The 20,307-nt window shown below is 33.8% G+C and overlaps 1 protein-coding gene across 4 annotated transcripts in view; it reads right to left on the minus strand.

Moving 5' to 3' along the window:
• Nucleotides 1–20,307, minus strand: part of NLGN4X (neuroligin 4 X-linked) — a 456,535-nt gene that overhangs the window by 376,608 nt on the left and 59,620 nt on the right. For 2 of the 4 annotated variants that reach the window (XM_007500719.3, XM_007500713.3), the window contains exon 3: nucleotides 6,496–6,581. The exons of the other annotated variants lie outside the window; for them this stretch is intronic. The gene's annotated coding sequence lies outside the window, so the exon portion shown is untranslated. The remainder of the gene's footprint in view (nucleotides 1–6,495; nucleotides 6,582–20,307) is intronic. 4 annotated transcript variants of the gene reach the window in all.

Consider the following 20,307-nt stretch of genomic DNA (forward strand, 5'->3'; position numbering starts at 1 on the left):
GGCTCCTCTTCTGTTCCTGTTCTTGGACTTTGGTGAATGAGCTGATATGAAGATAAAAAAAAAAGGGTCCACGCTTGAAAGTCACCTTATGAGCTAGAAAGTTTCCTAGATCCTGGCTCCACAAGTCATGCTAGCTGCCCGATGAAAGACCTGCAGCAGCCCTGTTGAAGAAGATGATCACTGGGAAAAGGTTCTGCCTAAACTTTGGCATAGCTTGCCAGAAGGCATGAATGTAGAGTGAAGGAGAAATCTAATTTATAGTATCAGAAGCCTTTCAAAGCTATCGTCTAGTTTGTGAGTTTGAGAAGTTTGAAGATCCTGTCTTAGGTCCAAGCTACCTGGAGGCAGAGAATGATTCTGCTGCTTCTCAGAAGAGGTGACCTCAATCTCTGTCTCAGTTAGCCAGAATATATCTGACATGAGCAAGATGAACTATATAATTAATACCTAGTCAGTAGTCCTGCAAATTGTTTCCTTTTTTATGTTTATGACTCAAGCTCATCCCCATTCAACCCCCACAAATTGTAATGAGTTATGAATTATAAATCACCTACATATATGTTTATTTATTGTCTCAAATATTAGAATGTACAAGCTTTTTGAGTAGAAATTGCTTATTCTTTGCATGTATATTTCTAAAGCTGAACACAAGATCTGGAACACAGTAGACAATAAATGCTAGTTGACTGAATTCAAGCTCGAATCTTATCAATGTATGCTGTCTTCTGTGTTTTTTAGCATTTATTTTTATGTAGGAAATAAATGTTAGTTATATTATTAATATTGATGACAAGCATTTTCTTACCCTTCTCTTTTTTTAGAAAGAACCTGGACATTAGCCAAAATGAAAGCTTTAAGCATTTTTCCCTCCCTTCATTCTCTCTCACACACATTCCATGGCACCAAGGTTAACAAACCAAATAAAATGAAAAGAATATAACCTTTCTTAGGAGAGGTCATGCTCCCCAAGCCAGAACCTGGTCTGCACCACATATATGGGTCAAGAACAGAATCTTAGGTGGAGAAAGAAGAGTGCCTTACCTCCTCAAAACTAAAATTCAGTTTAAATGTTAAACAAGGTCAAAATAACTGTGTTCCATGTTGATAGAAATTAGCCTTTTTGAGGTAATGTGGATGTAAAGTCATTGCTCTTTTTGATTCACAAGCACATGATAAATGAAATCCTTGGATTTAACTTTATAATAACAAACTCATTAAAATATTTAGTACAATAGAACAAAAATCATAACAACTGCTTGTTCTTAAGCAGCAATTGCTTTGTCTATGTCATGAGTCAAATATTTATTGAGCAACCATGATGTTCATCCTAAATTTGAGGCTTTTGGCAGAATTTAAGCATTAAGATTTGAACACAGAACATTAAATGAAAAGGCTAGCAAAAAAATAAACCTAAAGCCAAAAAGAATGGAAACTATTTTGTTGGTAGTTGCAGAAATTAAGGGTTAGTCTCACCTCTAACATTCATTACTTTTGTAACCTTGTTTACTTGACCTCTTTTGGCCTTCAGTTTATCCAATGATAAAATGTAAAGGCTAGTCTAAGATCCATTACAGTAGACATGATCCATGACACCATGAAAAAGGTAGCATGGCTAATCCATTTAATATACCTTATTACAGCCACAAAAACTACTTGACTATTTTCCAACAGCCATAAAAGCTATATATTTAGATAACATGCAACTACAGAAGTGGGAGTAAGGAAGCATAGATATCTAATTCTTTGGATAACAGTCAAGATACAAAAGGGATTCAGAAGGCTAGAATGATGGGGGAGAAAACTATTAATTTTTCCAGGCCTATAATTTAACTCATGTAGAGAATTCCTGGTGAGAAAATCCTCTTTCCCATGGCAGGCTACCAATTGCAAATGAGAAACTTAAAGATTTTTCTAGGTCACTATCAGGGAGGTATATATACCAAGGGTCCTGTAGCTAGGTGTAAACAAGTCAAAGGCAAGACTTGAACCTAGATCTTGCTGATTTTCAAACTAGTTTTTACTAATTGCCACCCTTTGTGATATGAAACTAAATTAATATAAAATCTCACACATTAGTAAAAAGTTAACTTTAGAAATATAAGAAATGGGAAGTGGGGATAAATAATACTTTATCTGAAATGATCTAGGAGGTTGAGGTACCAAAACCTTATTATGAGTAAACAGCATGGTACTATATCCAGGACATAAAGCAAACATCAACAGTAATTTGCTCTGATCTTGGCCACATTCAGGATATCATGTTTCATTCTGGATGCGACATTTTAAGGACATCAATAAGCTGGAGAACATCCAGAGAAGAGTAACCAGGATGGTAAGAATTCTTATAGAAAGCTTTTGAACGAACTGAGTATAAATGCTTTAACTACCTATAAGAGAAGGAATCACATCTGGTTAGAGGGAACAGGGAAATAATTATGAAGAAGAAAGAAAAATGTAAAAAACACTTAATGAATACAAAAGCATTTATGGAGTCAATATATACTGTGTTAACTACAACTAGGTGGTAAAAAGAATGGAGCACAGAATATGTAGTGAGGAAGACTCAAGTTCAAATCTGGTCTCAGATACTTAATAGATGAGTAAAATTAAGCAAGTTACTTAATTTCTCTTATTTTCTCCTTCCTTATTTGTAGAATGGAGATAATAATAGTTGCTGTGAAGCTAAAATGAGATGTTTTTCAAGTGATTTGCAAATGTTAAAGTACTATATAAATACTACTATTATTATTAATTTATTGCCAATCCCATACTACATATTCAGGATTTTACTAGGCATTATGTAATCAAATATGTATACCTCTTATAAAACAAAGCACATACTCTTATAATCCAGATGTTTATGTTAAGTATAACCAAAAATAGCCCAAGCATACATAATTTATCCAAAGTTTAACTAAACATTTAAACTAGATATCTCACTTTTCTTCTGTTTTCTTCTCATCTCACTACAACAGAATCAAACAGAACAATATAGAAAAAATAATTAAACTTGCAAAAGTTGAAATTATTAGTTGTTAGAAACTTTTGATGAATTATAAGATCACTTTCCTTTGCTTTTGGCAAGTGCTCTGAAAAATCAATAAGCAAAGTAAGAAAAATGTTCCAAATCCATGGGAAAATATAGCTTTCATTTCACAAAAATAGTTGCAGAATGCTATGAAAGGAGTTTTTCCTGCTAATATACTTCAGTTCAGACCAAACTGTCTTTGGGAACTGTTAACTCAAGATCTAAGAAGCAAAGCAGTTAAGGACAAGCAGTTCAAGTCCTACTTCAGACACTTAAGAGATAAAGTGACTACAGGGCAGTCACTTAATCTTTCTGAAATTCAGTTTCTTTACTTGTAGAAGATAATAATACCTTCCACCTCAGAGGACTGCTGTGGAGGATAAAATAAGATAATATATGTAAAACCTTTGTAAACCTCAAAACCATATTTCAATGTGAACTGTTAAGACTATTATGCTAAGATGCTACATAAGTATCAGACTAAATAGGCATTACAAAACTACAAAGAGACAGTCATGAAATAATCAGAATTGTGAATTAAAGTTAAGATAGATAATCATGTTACCTCATTTTAAAAAAATTCCGAAGTTAAAATGAAAAATGTATGTGGTTAATTTTTTAATAGAGATTCTAGTTTCAGAACTTTTTATTTGCTTCTTTTGTTTTTCTTGTCCTTTATATAATGGTCCCCTTGGATTTCACAGCATAACCTTTCATATTATGAGCTGCTGCTCTTTTACAGTTCTAAGGGTAATGCCAGACCCATTACTATGGCTCTGTTTTAGAAGTAGGACAGAGTGATTATATTAAACTGAGCTCTCATTGCACGCTGCTACCAAAACGATTATAGTCAAAGCCACATCTGCTTACAGTTCAAAAGGCATGTGGCAGGAGAAGGCTTTGTGGATCATAAGAATCATTATTTATTAATGTTCCAACCTTAAAGGAGCTGTCAAATTATTTTAGTAATATAAAGAGATGACATATATTTAATACAACAAATATTGATTTATTCAGTACTGTGAGTAGTAGTATGAGATATGTTTACATTATTATCTGCTTTGGGAAAGGAAAACAAGGTGATTATATTGTGTTTGGCCAACAGGTGACCAGTAATTTTCTAAATTATGTCCATCTGTCAAATAGACTCAATATACAAGAAAAAAGCCTTTCCCCTTCATTGGAATGCTTTAAGTTTGCTTTCTTTCTAACAGAGTATGTATGGAAAATTATCAAATTCATTCAAGAGGAAGAATTATAGAAGCCAGATTTGACAAAGACTTGATAGAAGATCAATCCTGAAAATCCCATAAAGACACTAAGAATGCTCTAGTGAAAAGATGCTCTGGAAGGCTATATGCAGGGTAGGTGTGCAAAACAAGAAGCTACAAGATAACTACATTGCTTCTTCCTCCAAGCCCTTTGGTCTTTCCTAACTTCATGATTGTGTCAATCAAGGAGGTACAATGAAAAGCAAGTGGAAATCAAAGCAAATGATCAAAATTGAATCCTTTCTCTACCACTTACTACCTTGAACAAGTCACAACTTCTCTTGACCTCAAAGCCCTCACCCACAGAGTGAGATAGCTAGGCTGTTTGGCTTCGAAATTTTCTTTCCATTCTAAATCTGTGATCCTGTGAAAGAGATCGTTTTCATATCCACATTCACCAACATAGTTCTTGTAAAAAAATTTTTTTTACAGGTTCCCTAAAACAGATTTAAAATCAAAAGACTACAGATATGGATATGCCAAGAGTTTAAGAGGAATTTCCTAAGCCTAAATCATACATATATCCAGAGTCATGGACTTTGAATTAACAATAGACAGGAAAAAAATATAATATTTGTATGAGACATGCTACTAACTTCAATTATCCATCTAATTGGATGTAGTGGATCCTGGTCCTTAACTATGTATTAAAAGAATTCTATATCTAGTCAGGAAGGGATTTTAAATCACTGGATCCCAGAAAACAATACAAGAAGGTAACAGATATTCTGAAGAAACCAGAGAGCTAAAATACAGCTGATGGGAACAAAGTAGCTTAGTGGCCACCAGACAAGTAGATACATACGGAAGAGATACAATAGTCAAACTCACAAGAACATTGCTAGAAGGAACTGGTAACTGTACAAGCGTGAACTGAACCATGTACAGGTGTGCCCTAGCCATAGTCGTCTCTAGATATGTGATCTATATATGCTCCCTAGGCAAATGCATTTTCTATATAAATAGCTTTCTCCACAGGTGGTGTGCTAACCCGAGACAGCATTCACAAAGAGAAAATATATTCTTGTCACTTTTGTTCTTCTATTTAACTGAATCTCTCATTTTTTAACTGATGAGTCCTTTCTCTGGTTGGAAAAAGTAAACATAAGGGCTTATGAGCTCTGAAGAATTACTGCTGGGAACACAGATATCTCTTTTCGAAGCCCACTTCTGGGAATGCTACATTAGAGAAACAAACAGCCATGTCATAAGCATATACAACCACCTTGAAGCTGCATTCACAATGGAAGAAAAAAATATCCCTTCCTTTCAAAGATCTACTTAGTTATTTTGTGATTATCAAATGGTAATGGGAAAGATGGAGTCTGAAATTGCCCAGGCATAAAGATTTTTTTTTACAACCTAGCTTGATTAATTAAAATAGTTCTCCAAATTTTGTAGAGTACAAATTTTCTATACATTGGTTCTTTAAGGTTGGTTGCTTGCTACAAGTCTTCACTAAGACGGTATTATATTGCTGGAGCTTAAACATTGCACAGTAGTGCTGAGACATGAATCCAAGTGATGTAGTAAGATCTTAGAGGTCCCAAGAAATGGTATAGTATATAAGCAACTATGGTGCACAAGTTACCAACCCACTATGCTCATTCAGGAAGTAGAATAAGCATCCAGGGGATGCACTTGATTGTCAGAGGTGAGGTTCTGCCTTTCTTACTGTGTAAACCCACAGAAAACTGATTTTCGAGAGTTTATGAGACCTATGAGTCAGAGAACTGACTCACTCATTCCTCAAATAAAAGCTTGCAACAATGTCATCTGAAAGAGCAGAAGGCTCTTCTGGATTCTAAGTGACTGATGGGTTTCTATATGTATATGTATTTATATGTGTGTATAGTCTCTCTCTGTGTATATGAATATGAATACATACACACATAAATACATAGATTAAAGTCACAATACAGGTGAAACACACAAATTAAAACCTAAATTGAAACACAAAGTACAAAATGAAATCTGTCTTTAAACCACTAGTCAGTGAACTGAAGACACTTAAATTAGATGCTGTTTAAGTGAAAAGCATTTTTGCCTCAGCCTATGCGTACATGTATACATACAAAAACATATGTATGCATGTTTATATACATTTGTATTTGGACATAAGCACACATGAAAACATCAAATTTGATATGCTGTCCATTATTCATAAATATTATAGAAACATACATAAACACTTACCACTCTGTTATCATTTTGAGAAGAAACCTTAAAAATCCCTCCAAAGAAAGATACCCGGTACCTTCTCAGTCACAGTACTTTTTTCCCTGTTAAAAAGAGACAGGGATGGTGTATATTGTACCATTCAGAAAAATAAATGATTCTGTCATTTCAAAATTAATGCTAGACCCCTTCTAACTTTTCTTGGAAGTGTGCAGAAGAACTGACTGATAGTGACTTTCCTCCTTTTCTCCTCTAGCTAATAATACTGTTAAGTCAATCAACTAGTGAAAAAAGGGTAACTGCAAAGTCATCACTAAGTTTGGATTCTCTATTGAGCCATTTTATTACTCATACAACCAGGGAATACAAATTAAATGGGAGAAATTTGAGGTTGGTAATTTGCTACTGATCTAATTCATTCAATGTTCTAGTATAGATTTACCTTGGAGAAAGAAATCAATTTTTAGTACCATTCTAAGTTACTTATACCCCAAAATTAAGGTTTCAAAACCTCTAGAAATGTAATTTAAAAAATTATCCAATAAATCATTTTCCAAATCATTCATTTGCAAAAATCAATCCATACCCCTACAGCAGCATGAGTTATTATGCTCAGGTTTTCACATTGCTCCAATCTGACTGCTCTGAAATCATAAAATTCAATCATTTGAGCTGCTGCCTAGGAGTTATTCAGTGCTTCCAGCATGTACTGATAAATATTTAACAAACATCACACACACACACACACAACTTTCAAATTTAATTTGCTTTAGTAACATTTTCTCTATCACTTTCTTAATTCTAGAAAACAATAAATCAAGGTTTGATCTGTAGTATTTGCTAATTTCTTGGATTTAAATAATCATACTAAAAATTTAACAATCAGCTCTTAAGAGTCATTTGAAGAACTATTGTTAATCCTTCAGTACTTCTTGTCACCATTTTGGAGGAAAATATTTCTGTCTTATTTAATGGTGCCTTTACACCATAATATAATATGAAAATCATATGTGTAACACTATAGATAACTATTCTCTAGACATTTGACAAGACATAAAACCAGCTTCCCTCCAACCAGAATATTTTACACATTTGAGTTTATATTTAAACATATACATGTGTCTCCACTTATACATTTGTGTATCTACAAATATATATATATATATATATGTATGTCAATATGCATTTCATAGTATGAACAAGGCCTTTGGAAAGTTCTTTAATAATTTCATTATAATTCCAGTATTAATATATTATCACCAATTATATTAAGTCTTTATAAGTATATCCCATACATTAATATTGTGTCTTCAATAGTTAACATACAATATATATGAAGCACCTATTATGTATCAAGTACTGTATTAGGCATCAAAATATTTTTTAAACTAGGAATAATTCCTGCCCTCATATCCTGCTTACTGTAGAAAAAGGGAGGAGCCAAACACAAATATCTATAATAGTATGCTTTATGAAATCAATCAGAGGGGAAATGTTTTCATCAACCAGGTCATTCAGAGAATAGTTAACAAAGGACTAGGCAGTCATGTTGGACTTGAAATTATATATAAAGGACAAATGTCATAGGAAACAGAGTCAGCAAAGGAAGAAAGACAAGAATGTACAAAATATTGGAATGGGAGGTTTGGGAAACAATCCAGTTTGACTTAAGTTTAGAATGCAAAGAGGTGGGGTTCTATATGATAAGACTGGAAAGACATGGTATTTTCAGAATGTGCAGGACCTAAAAAAACAGTTAAAATAATCTGAACTTTACTCAGTTGGAAATAGTGAGGTCTTTAAATATTTTTCTTTAGGAATTCATATATATGAAAGGTTATTCAGGTAGCAAAATGAAGACTATTCTAGAAGCAACAATGAATGAAGTCTACAATGGAGAAAAATACAAGAGAAGGTTATTATATATTAGGTGACTGGCAGTGGCAATTTCAGAAAAAGAGGGGATGTAGGTGAAAGAAATTACATAGATGAGCCTGATAGGTATTAGTAAGTAGATACCAAAGGGGAAGGTGAGGAAAGAGTTAAATATTATTTCAAGGTTTCAAATGTAAGAGACCAGGTAGGTGACTCTTCCAGAGACAGAAATAGTGACATTTGGAGGAGGATTTGATTTGATATAAAAGACTGGTTTTGCCAGGATATGAATGTGGTGTTTACAAGAAATATGCTAAAAATAAGAGACAAACATAGAGAGAAGGTGAGTGGCTGGAGTAGAATATGCTATGCCTCGGATGATCCAGAAAAGGAAGGGAAAGCAATCATGATCTCTGACAGTGTTGAGGATAAAATGGATATAATTGGAAAAGATGAACAGGGTTACTATATTACAATGAGGGGGTACTATGGAAAATGAAGCATTATTAATATTGGATCTGTATGTATCAACTGTTATCGAATTCAGATTTTTCAAGGACAAACTAAATGAGATACAGATGGAAATAGATAAAATAATAATAGTGGGGGATTTTAATTTTCCCCTCTCAGAACTAGATAAATCTGACAAGAGGCCAAATAAAAAAGAAGTTGAGGAGATAAATAGAACCTTAGATACAGAATATATAGAATAGAAGATAGCTCTCTGGAGAACTCCCACAAAAACTTGCATGGGGTTAGTAGTAGATCTAAGTCTAAGCACAAAAACATAATCCAAATATAGTTTCTGATGGGAAAATAATGGCTAAAAGAATACAAATACTCTGTCTTACTTTAATATTTGTCATACTTTGGATGTAATCCTGCATCTATGAGGAGTGATGGCACCAAAATAAAAAAGTTCTACTGGTTATGACCAAAATGGAAAGATTTGTTTTGGAAAGAGTATAGTCCTGGCAAAATATAGTACCTTCTGCCTACGGACCAATCTAACAAAATACAGTCTCAGTAATATATGTCAACTGAGAACCAGACAAGCTAAAGTGATCAAATTGAATGCTGATAGGAACATGGAGAAACAAGTCTAATATTACATTGTCAGAGCAGCTGGGCATTTTTTTTTTCAGAAAACAAAATGCAAATAAAGATTAAGAATTGTAAAGCTATTCATGTTCACTGACCTAGAGATCCCATTACTAGGAGGAGGCTCTCACGGTATTGTTGAGAGGATAAAAATCTGTGTATGTATAAAAATATTTATGGAAGCTTTGTTTAATATGACAAAATAACTAGAAATAACTCAAATTTCATGAACAGGAGAAATAACTGAATAAATTAGGATATCTGAGTGTAATGGATTATATTATGTTATTTAAATAATAGATACTGGAAACATAAGGAAAATAAAGGAAATAAATAAATGAAGATATAAAAAGAGAAGAAAATAATACATACCAGGATAACATTAAAAAAGATAACAGCCACAAAATCAAATGAAAAAAAAATCATCCAAGTAAAACAAATCTGAAGGGAACTCAAAAGCAGAGAATGTTCATATTAGCACTAAATAAATAAATTAAATAAAAGACTGGCTATGGATATGCTCAATGTTTGATATAAATGAACAACATAAATAGAGATGTTAGCAGCTGCTTTTATAGATCTGGAGGCCAAAGGAAAAATCAAGAAAAGACATAGATTTTGAAATCATCTGCATAGATATCATAACAGAAGTCTAGAAAGGGAATAAGATTACTAAGAAATAGTTTAACGAAAGAAAAATCAAAGTCAAAAGCTTGAAAAATCTATAGTAAAGGATATTAAAAGGTAAAGGATGAAGAACCCTCAAAGAAGACAGAAGAGTTCAATACAGAAAATAAAGAGAGCAAGGTTTTACCAAAGTCATTGATTGTAAAAGTACCTATATGGATGGACTGGTCAACAATGCCAAACATTGCAGAAAATTCCAGGAGGATATTCTGAGAGGAATTCATTGGAAGTGATAATTAAGAGGTTATCATTACAGTGTGAACATCTAAAATAAAAGGATGCTGAATGAAGGTGGTGGAATGGGAAAAATGCCAGGGCTGGAATTCAAATCCAATCTCAGACACTTCTAGTTTTGTGACCTTAGACAATTCACTGGCTGCTTTTCTCCTTAGTTTCTTCATCTGTACAATGATCTGGAGAAGGAAATGGCAAGTCACTCTAGTAACTTTGCCAAGAAAACGCCATAAGGCATCAAAGACTTAGACATGACTGAAATGACTCAACAACAACAAAAACAAAGCAACAGTACTTTTTATTTGTCTTCCACAATGCCTTGTATAATACCTTACATTTATTAGGCACTTATTCATTGCTAGTTGACCACATATATTACAAGCAGAAAAATACATATATCTTTATATTCAATAGATGTATACCTCTGAATTCCAAACTATACTCTACCTCCATATTGTATATGCTCTCAGAAGCATTTTAAGAAAGCTGTCACCAGCATCAAATATTGCAATTTTCTGAAAAAGTAAATCGACTTAAACGTAAAGACATAAAATCATTTTGAACAAAATATTTTGTCTCGATTAATTACTTTTTAAAACTCTTTTAATTAGATTTGGGCAAGACACAGATGATAGATAAGTGGTTGTTGTCCTTATATTTGAAGAGGACCAAATGACATCACTACTAAGTGATCTTTTAACTCCAGCAAAAAACTAGGATTTAAATGAAGCAAAGTTGAACAAATGCATCATCCTCATTCTTTCTTCCAGAGACATCAAATTGCAGTGGCAAGACAAAAGTCAGGATGACTGTCAATAGCTTGGGATGCAATGGATGATCTAGACTTCTTGGATGTTTAAACAAGTTTTAAGCACTCTATAGCACCTGTTTAGCTGCCTTTATGGCCATTGGAACAAATTGTTATCATCTGTCCCTTCTGCTAGGAGAAGTCTTCACATGCCTGAGGCAGACAAACTCCTAACTCACTGATAGTTGCCCTCAACCTGGTTTATCTCATCTGCCTAGATGACTGACCACAGTGTGGCTCCTGTGAATGCTATAATTTCTTGGAGCCACTGGTAAGGGTTAGGTGAGAAGTGGACATCAAAGGAAGAAAACAGCCCTGAAAAGGGTTTGGAAAGCCCTTATACCAGAAGTATTAGTCTTCCCTGAATGCTCTGTATTCACAAAGATATAGATAGATAGATAGATAGATAGATAGATAGATAGATAGATAGATAGATAGATAGATAGATAGATAGATAAACATGGAAATAGATTCTAAATATCTTCCTTCATAAAATCTCATTCAACATCCTATATAGGTACTGTAGTAATTTTTCTAAAAATGTGATAAAGGATGAAAAGGTTTGCAATCTGCAAAAACTGATGCAAAAACTGAGAAATGCAAACCTTAGAGGATGATTGATAGTAGCATGTGACCAAGGGTCACGTGGGAGCCTGAGCCTTGGGATATGGCAAAATTCTATGCCCAACGGTTTTCTTCTCAGAGTCTGCTCCCCTGGAAGGACCTAAGGCTTGAAGAGAATTTTCCCTGTGATCAATAGAGGAAGGAGGTTTTATGGATCTGGCTTCTGGCAGCATCAGTAAGAAGATCTCTGGACCTACTTGGACATCTACTAACTTAAGATTCTGGCCCTATTTGATTTGGACTCCTGGTGTGAGATTGGGATATTTGGGAAGTTAATGTTTTAGCTTAGTAATATAGTTTAGTTAAGTTATAATCTTTTAAATTAAGTATAAGTTTATTCCTAAACCTTATTCCTTCCTACCCTTCCCAAACAATAAATCAGAATTTATTTATATGTTTTCCTCTTGTTCTTTCCTCACCCCAAATCCTACCATAACAAAACAAAAAACTGATAGTGTCACTCCTCTATTCAATAAACTCTACTGTTTTGCTATTATTTTAAAGATCAAATATAAATTACCCTGTTTGGAATTTGAAGTCCTCCACAATATGACCTGAACCAAACTTTCAATCTTTATTTATCCATTGCTCTCCTTCATTCTCTTTATGGTCAACAGAAAGGCCTACTTTTTATTTTTTACCTACGATACTCCATGTTCCATCTTTGAGGGTCATACTGGAAAGTGTTATATTTTCACCTCTGGCTCTCAAAATCCCTAGTTTCATTTAAAAATCAACTTAAATTCCATCTACATAAAACCTCTCCTAATAACTTCTTTGGTAAGTTCTGTGCCCAAATAAAATGATCTTATATGTATTTTGTATGTATTTTGTTCATATTTTATTTTTATTATCATGTAAGACACACTTCCATATATTGATCATTATTGGAAGAGCAAACATAAAAAACCAAAACCCCAAAATAAAACCATAAATACACTAATGTGAAAAATAATATGCTTTGATTCTCATCCATTCAACTCTTAACAATTCTTTCCCCATTATAAGTACTTGAGAATTGTCCCAGAATATCACATTGCAAGTTTTCACAGTTGATTATCATACAATATTGCTGTTACTATGTTCAATGTTCTGCCAGTTCTGCTTATTTCACTCTGTATCAGTTTATGTAGATCTTTCCAGTTTTTTCTGAAATCTTTTTGCTCATAATTTCTTATAGCATAATAGTATTCCATAACCAACATGTATCACAATTTATTTAGCAATCCCCTAGTTGATGGACATCCCCTCATTTTCCAATTATTTGCCACCCCAATTAGAGCTGCTATAAATATCTTTGTACAAATATGTCCTTTTCCCTTCTTTATTATCTCTTTGGGATATAGAACCAGTAATGGTATTATAGGATTAAAGGGTATGTAGAATTTTATAGCCTTTTGGGTATAGTTCCAAATTGCCCTCCAGAATGGTTGGATCAGTTCACAACTCCACTGACAATGTACTAGTGTTCCAATTTTGCCACATCCCCTCCAATATTTATCACTTTCCTTTACTGTCATATTGACTAATGTGATGTGGTACTTGAGCACTGTTTTAATTTGCATTTCTCTTAACAAGAATGTTTTAGAACAATTTTTCATATGATTATTGATAGCTTTGGTTTCTTCATTTGAAAATTGTTCATATCCTTTACCATTTGTCAATTGGGAAATGTATTGCATTCTAATAAATTTGACTTAGTTCTCTATAGATTTGAGAAATTATAACTTAATCAGAGAAATTTGTTGTAAAGTTTTTTCCTAGTTTGTTGTTTCCTTTCTAATCTTGGTTACATTAGTTTTGTTTGGACAAAATATTTTATACTTTTGGCTGTGCATGTTGTTCCCCTAATAGAGTGTAAAATCTTTAAAGAAGTATTTATTTTTTGTTTAATGGTTTCCATGCTTAACACAACCAAATAGTAATTGCTGGTTGACTAAAAAAAATAGATAAAAAAGATAGGTTGATTAAAAGAAGGAAATAAATAAATATTTGTATGAGGAGAAAAAGAAAGACATATGATTTTATACATGCAAAATTTGAATTATAAGCTTTTAGAAAATTGTAAAAGTTTTAGTCATATAGAAATGCAAAAACACGTCCATTCCTATAGGAACCCACATATGAGACAATGCAATAAAATGCTATTATCATAAAGGGTTTTTTCCTATCATCACATGGAGGTTAAATAAAAGCTGAAGTACATTAAGAAAATGAAGATGAAGTAAAAATACACTAATATTCACAATACAGAAAGAAAACAAAATTTATTCTAAAAAATGTTTTCAGGAGTAGCATTTGATCACGTTACTACAACTCTTAATTATCCATAAGAAACATGATTGAAAATGGTATACAAATACAAAATTTATTTATCCCCATTTTGACCAAAAACATTTGACTGTGCTTAATTATAAAGAGATTTATTGTTCTTCCTTCATTTTTGAAGAGAGCCAAAGATATCACTGAATGAGGTCTTGACTTGCCCATGAGTTGAATTTAAGTGAGGTAGAGCTATTTAAAGTCATCAGCCCTCCTCCCTTCCAGAATTACAGAAATCCAGTGACAGGACAAAAGTTAAAACAACTAGAGGTGGCCCAGAATGCATTGGGTGACCTTGGCATCTTCAGTGTCTGACAAAGCTCTAAGTGTTCTTCAGCACCTGCTTCAGCCCCCTTCATGACTATCAGAATGTTCTCATCTGCCCATTCTGCGAGGGGGAGTCTTCACACTCTTGGGGGAGATATCGCTTATGTCGCTTATGTCACCCATGGGTTTGAGGCTTGTTGGTTACCTCCTACCTTATTTCGCCATGCTTACCCATTAAAACATTTATTAAGTGCCTACTGTATACTTAATCTACTCCTAATTCCAGTCTTTTCTCTAGACGTTTCTGGCTTCTCTTCTCCTGCCCCTTCCTTTTCACCTCGACCCCCACTTATCAGCTACTTTTTATGTGTTATCATCTCACATGAAGAATGCTTATCAAGTGCATGTACTGTATCCTCTGTACTTGCAATAGGGTCTGGCACAGCTGAAGCCATTAACAAATGCTTCATCTAGCTTGTGTGTGTTTTAGTGTTTTCTTAACTTCATAAAGGCACCATAAATCCTATTAATTAGAGCTGGAAGGGCCCTGGGAGGCCTACAAGTCCAACTCTCACATTTCACAAATGATTAAGTCACTTGTCCAGTCCTATTGTTAGGAGATGTCTGAAAGGGATTGTTGATTCCAAGTTCAGGGGATTTCTTACAGTTAAGGATATACAGTATTGAACCTAGAACAAGGAAGACCCGAGTTCAAATATGGCCCCAGACACTTTCTAATTGTGTGATCCCTGGGCATATAACTTACATCCGTTTGCCTCAATTTTCTTATTTGTAAAATAAGTTGGAGAAGGAACTAGGAAATCATTTTAATAGCTTTGCCAAGAAAACCCCAGAAATGGGATCAGAGTCAAACAGGACGTTTCGATTGAACAATGAGATGCTCTAATAAAGAATGTTGGAATATACACTTAAATAAGAATATCTCTAACCGAGTGATTTATAGCACTTAGAAAAAACACAAAAATACAAATTGTAAAGGTCTAATTCTCTAGTTGCCCTATTCTACATAGTTCTTTCTCTTTTCCTGTTAAATATTCTGTATTATCTCATTTAAAGATGAAAAGTATTACCTTAACACACTTGATGGTTCATACTCTTTCCTTAGAAGTATAATTTGATTTTTTACATCCTTCCCTATTAAGGTATGTTACTGTTCCAGATTAAAATTCTTTCCCTAAGCTTATATAGGCTAAAGTAAAAAAATGTAATGCTTTATGAAAAAAGTTGGATTCTAAAAGCAAGATTTGCCTCAGATAATATAAAATGTATCTGAAAACACTGTCCTTTATTCTAATTCACAAAAATAATTTTTCAATACTAAACATATTGTTTTATACTTTTAAAGGTCAGTTCATTTTTCTTTTCTATATATCGCATTTTAGTTAAAAAAGCATTTTTAATGTACAGCATTGTGTCAACATTAAATTAAAAGGATCTCAGAGGATGTCAAATTCACCCTCTTTACATTGAGATGAAGTCTAGAGATTTACCCATGTTCAATCGAATAGTCTCAAATATTTTACCTTTAGTTCTATTGCACATTCTATCACATCAAAACTGTTTCTTTGATTTCCTGAGTTATATCTGACTGCTCTGTATAGTCACAACCTGTACCATGGACAATAGAGCTCAAACTTTCTTCTCTCTTCCTATTTGGTTTCCGTAATGGGTTAAAAGTCTATAAAATCTATTCCCTTTATTATTTTCCATATCCCACTTTGAACCCAGTACTTTCCTAGGCTATCCTTTAATAGAGTAGGGCATGTCTTATGAATCACTATTTTCCCTCTTATTTTCACTCTAATCCATATGACAAATTCTCACCAATTCCATACTTGTGATTTGAGACAGAAGTAGCCACGTATGACATCTTGCATAAACACCATCAACTTGGGAATAAATTGTAGCATGTCAATGGCATGGGATACTAGGTTATAACAGAAGATGATAATGAAAAATTCAGAAGAACTTAGGAAGAGCTATGAAAAGAAGGTATATAGAATTAGACTTGAAGAGAACTTCCAGTCATATAGAACAGAGCATGATGCAGAGTTTGGATAGATTGGGCTCAGAAAAAAAGCTGAGTTGAAATCCAGTCTCTGACAAATCCCAAATGTGTGACTGTGAACAAGTCAGTTAACCTTTCTTAATCTGAGATTCATCATCTGAAAAATGGGAATAATAATGGCACTTCAAGGGTTGTTGAGAAAATAATATGATATATAACATGTAAAATTTTCAAACTTTAAAGCCTATATAAATGTCAACTATTCTTATTAGTGGAAAGAATAACAATTTGCACAGAAACTATAATAATATAAATAAAAGCAACAGAAAATTGAAGCTGATCTCAGACCAATCAAAATCACCAATTTTAGTCCAAGAAAATGGATTTTAAAACACATTTTCCTTCTCTTTATGGGTACAGGGTGTACAAGTGTGGAATTTCTATACAACAACAGATATGGTCATTTTAGTGGTTAGAATTGGTTGGAAAAATTCTTTTGTTACAAGAGAAGGGATTCAGTGGTATAATTGGAAATGATTGTGACACTAAAAACAAAAGGCATCAATAAAACCTAATTTCACTAAAGTAAAACTGAAAATAAAATCTAAAATAAAAAGGAAATGAAAAATTAAAACAAACTAATGAAACTGAGAAAACCTATAGTGAGAAAGTAAAGTAAAGCTCACGTCTGTGGTACTTGAGTGCTCGTTAAGCCACTGACATAATTTCTATTTTTTTCCCTTGCCAAGGCAGGTGGAAAGGATATACACATGAAATAGAATGTGTATGTTGGGAGGGAGTCAGTCCTTTTTATAATGACTTAATATCATATCCAAGTTTGGTGGTTCCTTGTACTTTTCTTGATTGACAAATTGAGGAAGTGCTTAGCCACAGTCAAAATTTAAGTAAGGGTAAAAGGCTGGAATGGATAGTACTTCAAAGAAGGAAAACCCCACAGAGATTCTGAAAAGTTGAGGTTTTTTACGCATGAAGTCTATTGAGAGAAGGTTTTGGGAACCCACCCAGTCTTACAGCTTCATCTTTTATCTGTTATCCAGGTCTTTCTTGACAAATTTTGTCATCCTGAGAGCCCCCATGGGTTGATCCAGTTTTGTAAGGTTCCCTCCTGGCCAGGTTGTGGAGTTGCTCCACCAGGTCTTTCTGTACGTGCCACAGAAAGCACTGTGGCACCTTCTGGGCCTTCCTGTGCTCTTCAGTTACCCTCTGTGACGTTCCTGATAAGCTCTACTTACAGTCTCTACTTAAAGGTCTGCAATAATAGGGAGTTCACTACATACTGATGCAGTACATTCCACTCTCATTTTTAGGAAGTTCTTTACATTGTTTAATTCTACTTCTCTGTCATTTCTATCCTTTGCTCTTAATTCTATTTCTAGGGTGCCAAGCACAATTTAACAAATTCTTCTTTTAGAACAAGAGATCCCCACAATCTTATAGAAGGGGCTTCAGATAAAACCTGGTAAATGAACAGTCACTGTCAAAAGTCAGTAAACAAGCATTTATTAAGTACAGTACTTAATATGTGCCAGATACCATATAAAGAATTGGTTATACAAAAATGAGCAAAAATAGTCACTGCCATTGAGGAGCTTACATTTTAATGGGAAAGACAACTATTTTCTAACAAGAGATACTGAGAAATCTCTGAGGCAAGGCACTTGGATTAAGAACTATGAAGGACGTCTTGAAAAATACTGAATCTTTCCTGACATTTGAAGTCAAGAGGTGGGAGTGAAAAGAGCATTCCAGGTATAGGAGACTGCCAACGAAAATGTACAGAATGCACACAAATACCCTCTAAAGCATCTTTAAAACTTCAATTTCTGCCTAAAAACTTACACTAGGCTGAACAAGTTGTGGTATATGATCATGATGGAATACTATTATTGTGCTATAAGAAATGATGAGCAGGAAGATTTCAGAAAAACCTAGAAAGACCTACATGAACTGAAACAGAGTTAAGTGAGCAGAACCAGAAAAATGTTATATATAGTAACAGCAATATGTTACAGCTGTACAGTGAACAACTGTTAATGATTTAGCTATTTTTGGCAAATTAATGATTGAAGATAACCTCAAAGGACTCGTGAGGAAGAATGCTATCTAGCTTCTGAAAAAGAACTGATGAGAGTCTGAATGCAGATTGAAGTGTTCCCTTTTTTTTCACTTTTTTAATGTGTCTTCTCCCACAAAATAATGAATATGGGAATATAATTTGTATGATAACACATGTATAACCAAATAAAATTGCTTACCATCTCAGGGAAGCAGGAGGAAAGGGAGGGAGAGTGCAAATAAGGAACTCAAAATGTTAGAGAATGAATGCCAAAAAACTGATTTTACATCTAATTGTGGGAAAAAATAACACACTAATTTCTCCAGAGGCAGTGCATTCTAATACTGGACACTTCTAATTGTAAAAGTATTTTTTCTTTCTGCTGAACTAAAACTGGGTCCCTGCAGCTTTCAAATCCAGCTCCTGGCTTTGCTCTAGGGCAGAAGAAGAACAAGCCTAATCCTTCTTCCACATGACAGCCCTTCAATTACATAACAAGAAAACCCTTCAAATATTTGACAATCCATTCATGTATCCCTTAAGTCTTCTGCAGGCACACATACCTAGTTCATTGGTTTTTGGTTAATTCTCATATGGTAAAACTTCCAATCTTCTCACCATCCTAGTCACCTTCCTTGGAATATATTCTAGTTTATCACTGCCCCCCCCCAAAATAATGCCTCCAATTGAATACAGTGCTCCAGATTTGGCTTAGAGATGGAAGAAGATAGTGATACTAATCACCTTCCTCATTCTGAGCACTGTATGTCTAGTATGACAACTTTAGATGATGTTAGTGTTTGTGGCTGTTATGTCACACTTATATTGACATATATTGAGCTTTCACAGAAGTCCATTACAAAGCCCGTTTGTTTTCCACATAAACTGTTATTTTCTTTGATGTTTTCATATTGTGTTTTGGAAACTTAATCCTCTATAAATTCATTCTGAATAATGGATTAATTAACTGGATCTGTCACTTAGTAGCTGAGTAACTATGAGAGATTAATCAACAAAAATTCATTAAGTACTTAATATGTGCCAGGCCCTGTGGTAAGTACTGAGAACTCAATGGCAAGAGTAAAACAATATTTGACTTTGAGGAACTTCTCATTTGGCCAAGAGATGATATGTACATATATGTGTGTGTGTGTGTATATTCAATATATTTAAGTCTTAGTCTTTTTCTCTCTATCTATCAATATATTCAGTATGTCTAAGTATATACAGATAGATACATTTCTAAACATACATTTAGATATATAGACAAACATATATATATATATATATTAGATATCTATCTATAAATATGAATAGATCTACAATGGAAATATTTCCAATAAAATGTTAAAAGAGGTCAAGGGAAGAGAAGGCCCTAAAAGGCAAAGTTGGAGGAAAGGGAAATGTCAGGAAAGTATAATATGATACCTAAGCTAAGGCTTATGGGAAACGAGGCATTCAGAAAGGTAGATGTAAGGAAGAAGGGCATTCTAGGCACAGAAGAGAGCCAATATAAAGGGACAGAGAACAGCGAGTACTGTATAATAGGAACAACAAAAAGTACAGATTGTTTGACTACAGAGTAGATGAAAAGTAATACTATTTAACAAGGCTGGAAAGCTAGGATGGAGCCAGGTGATAAAAGGATTTAAAGGTCCATCAGAAGAATTTATATATGTTCTTGGAAGTAACAGCGAGCTGCTGAGGTTTGTTGAAAAGTAACTTGTCCAGATTTGTGAATCAGGAAAATCACTTTGGTTACTGTGTAAGAGAGGCCTTGGAAAGGGGACAGACTTGAGACAGGGA

The sequence above is a fragment of the Monodelphis domestica genome, chromosome 8 (genome assembly GCF_027887165.1).
Source record: "Monodelphis domestica isolate mMonDom1 chromosome 8, mMonDom1.pri, whole genome shotgun sequence".
NCBI classification, from domain to species: domain Eukaryota; kingdom Metazoa; phylum Chordata; class Mammalia; order Didelphimorphia; family Didelphidae; genus Monodelphis; species Monodelphis domestica.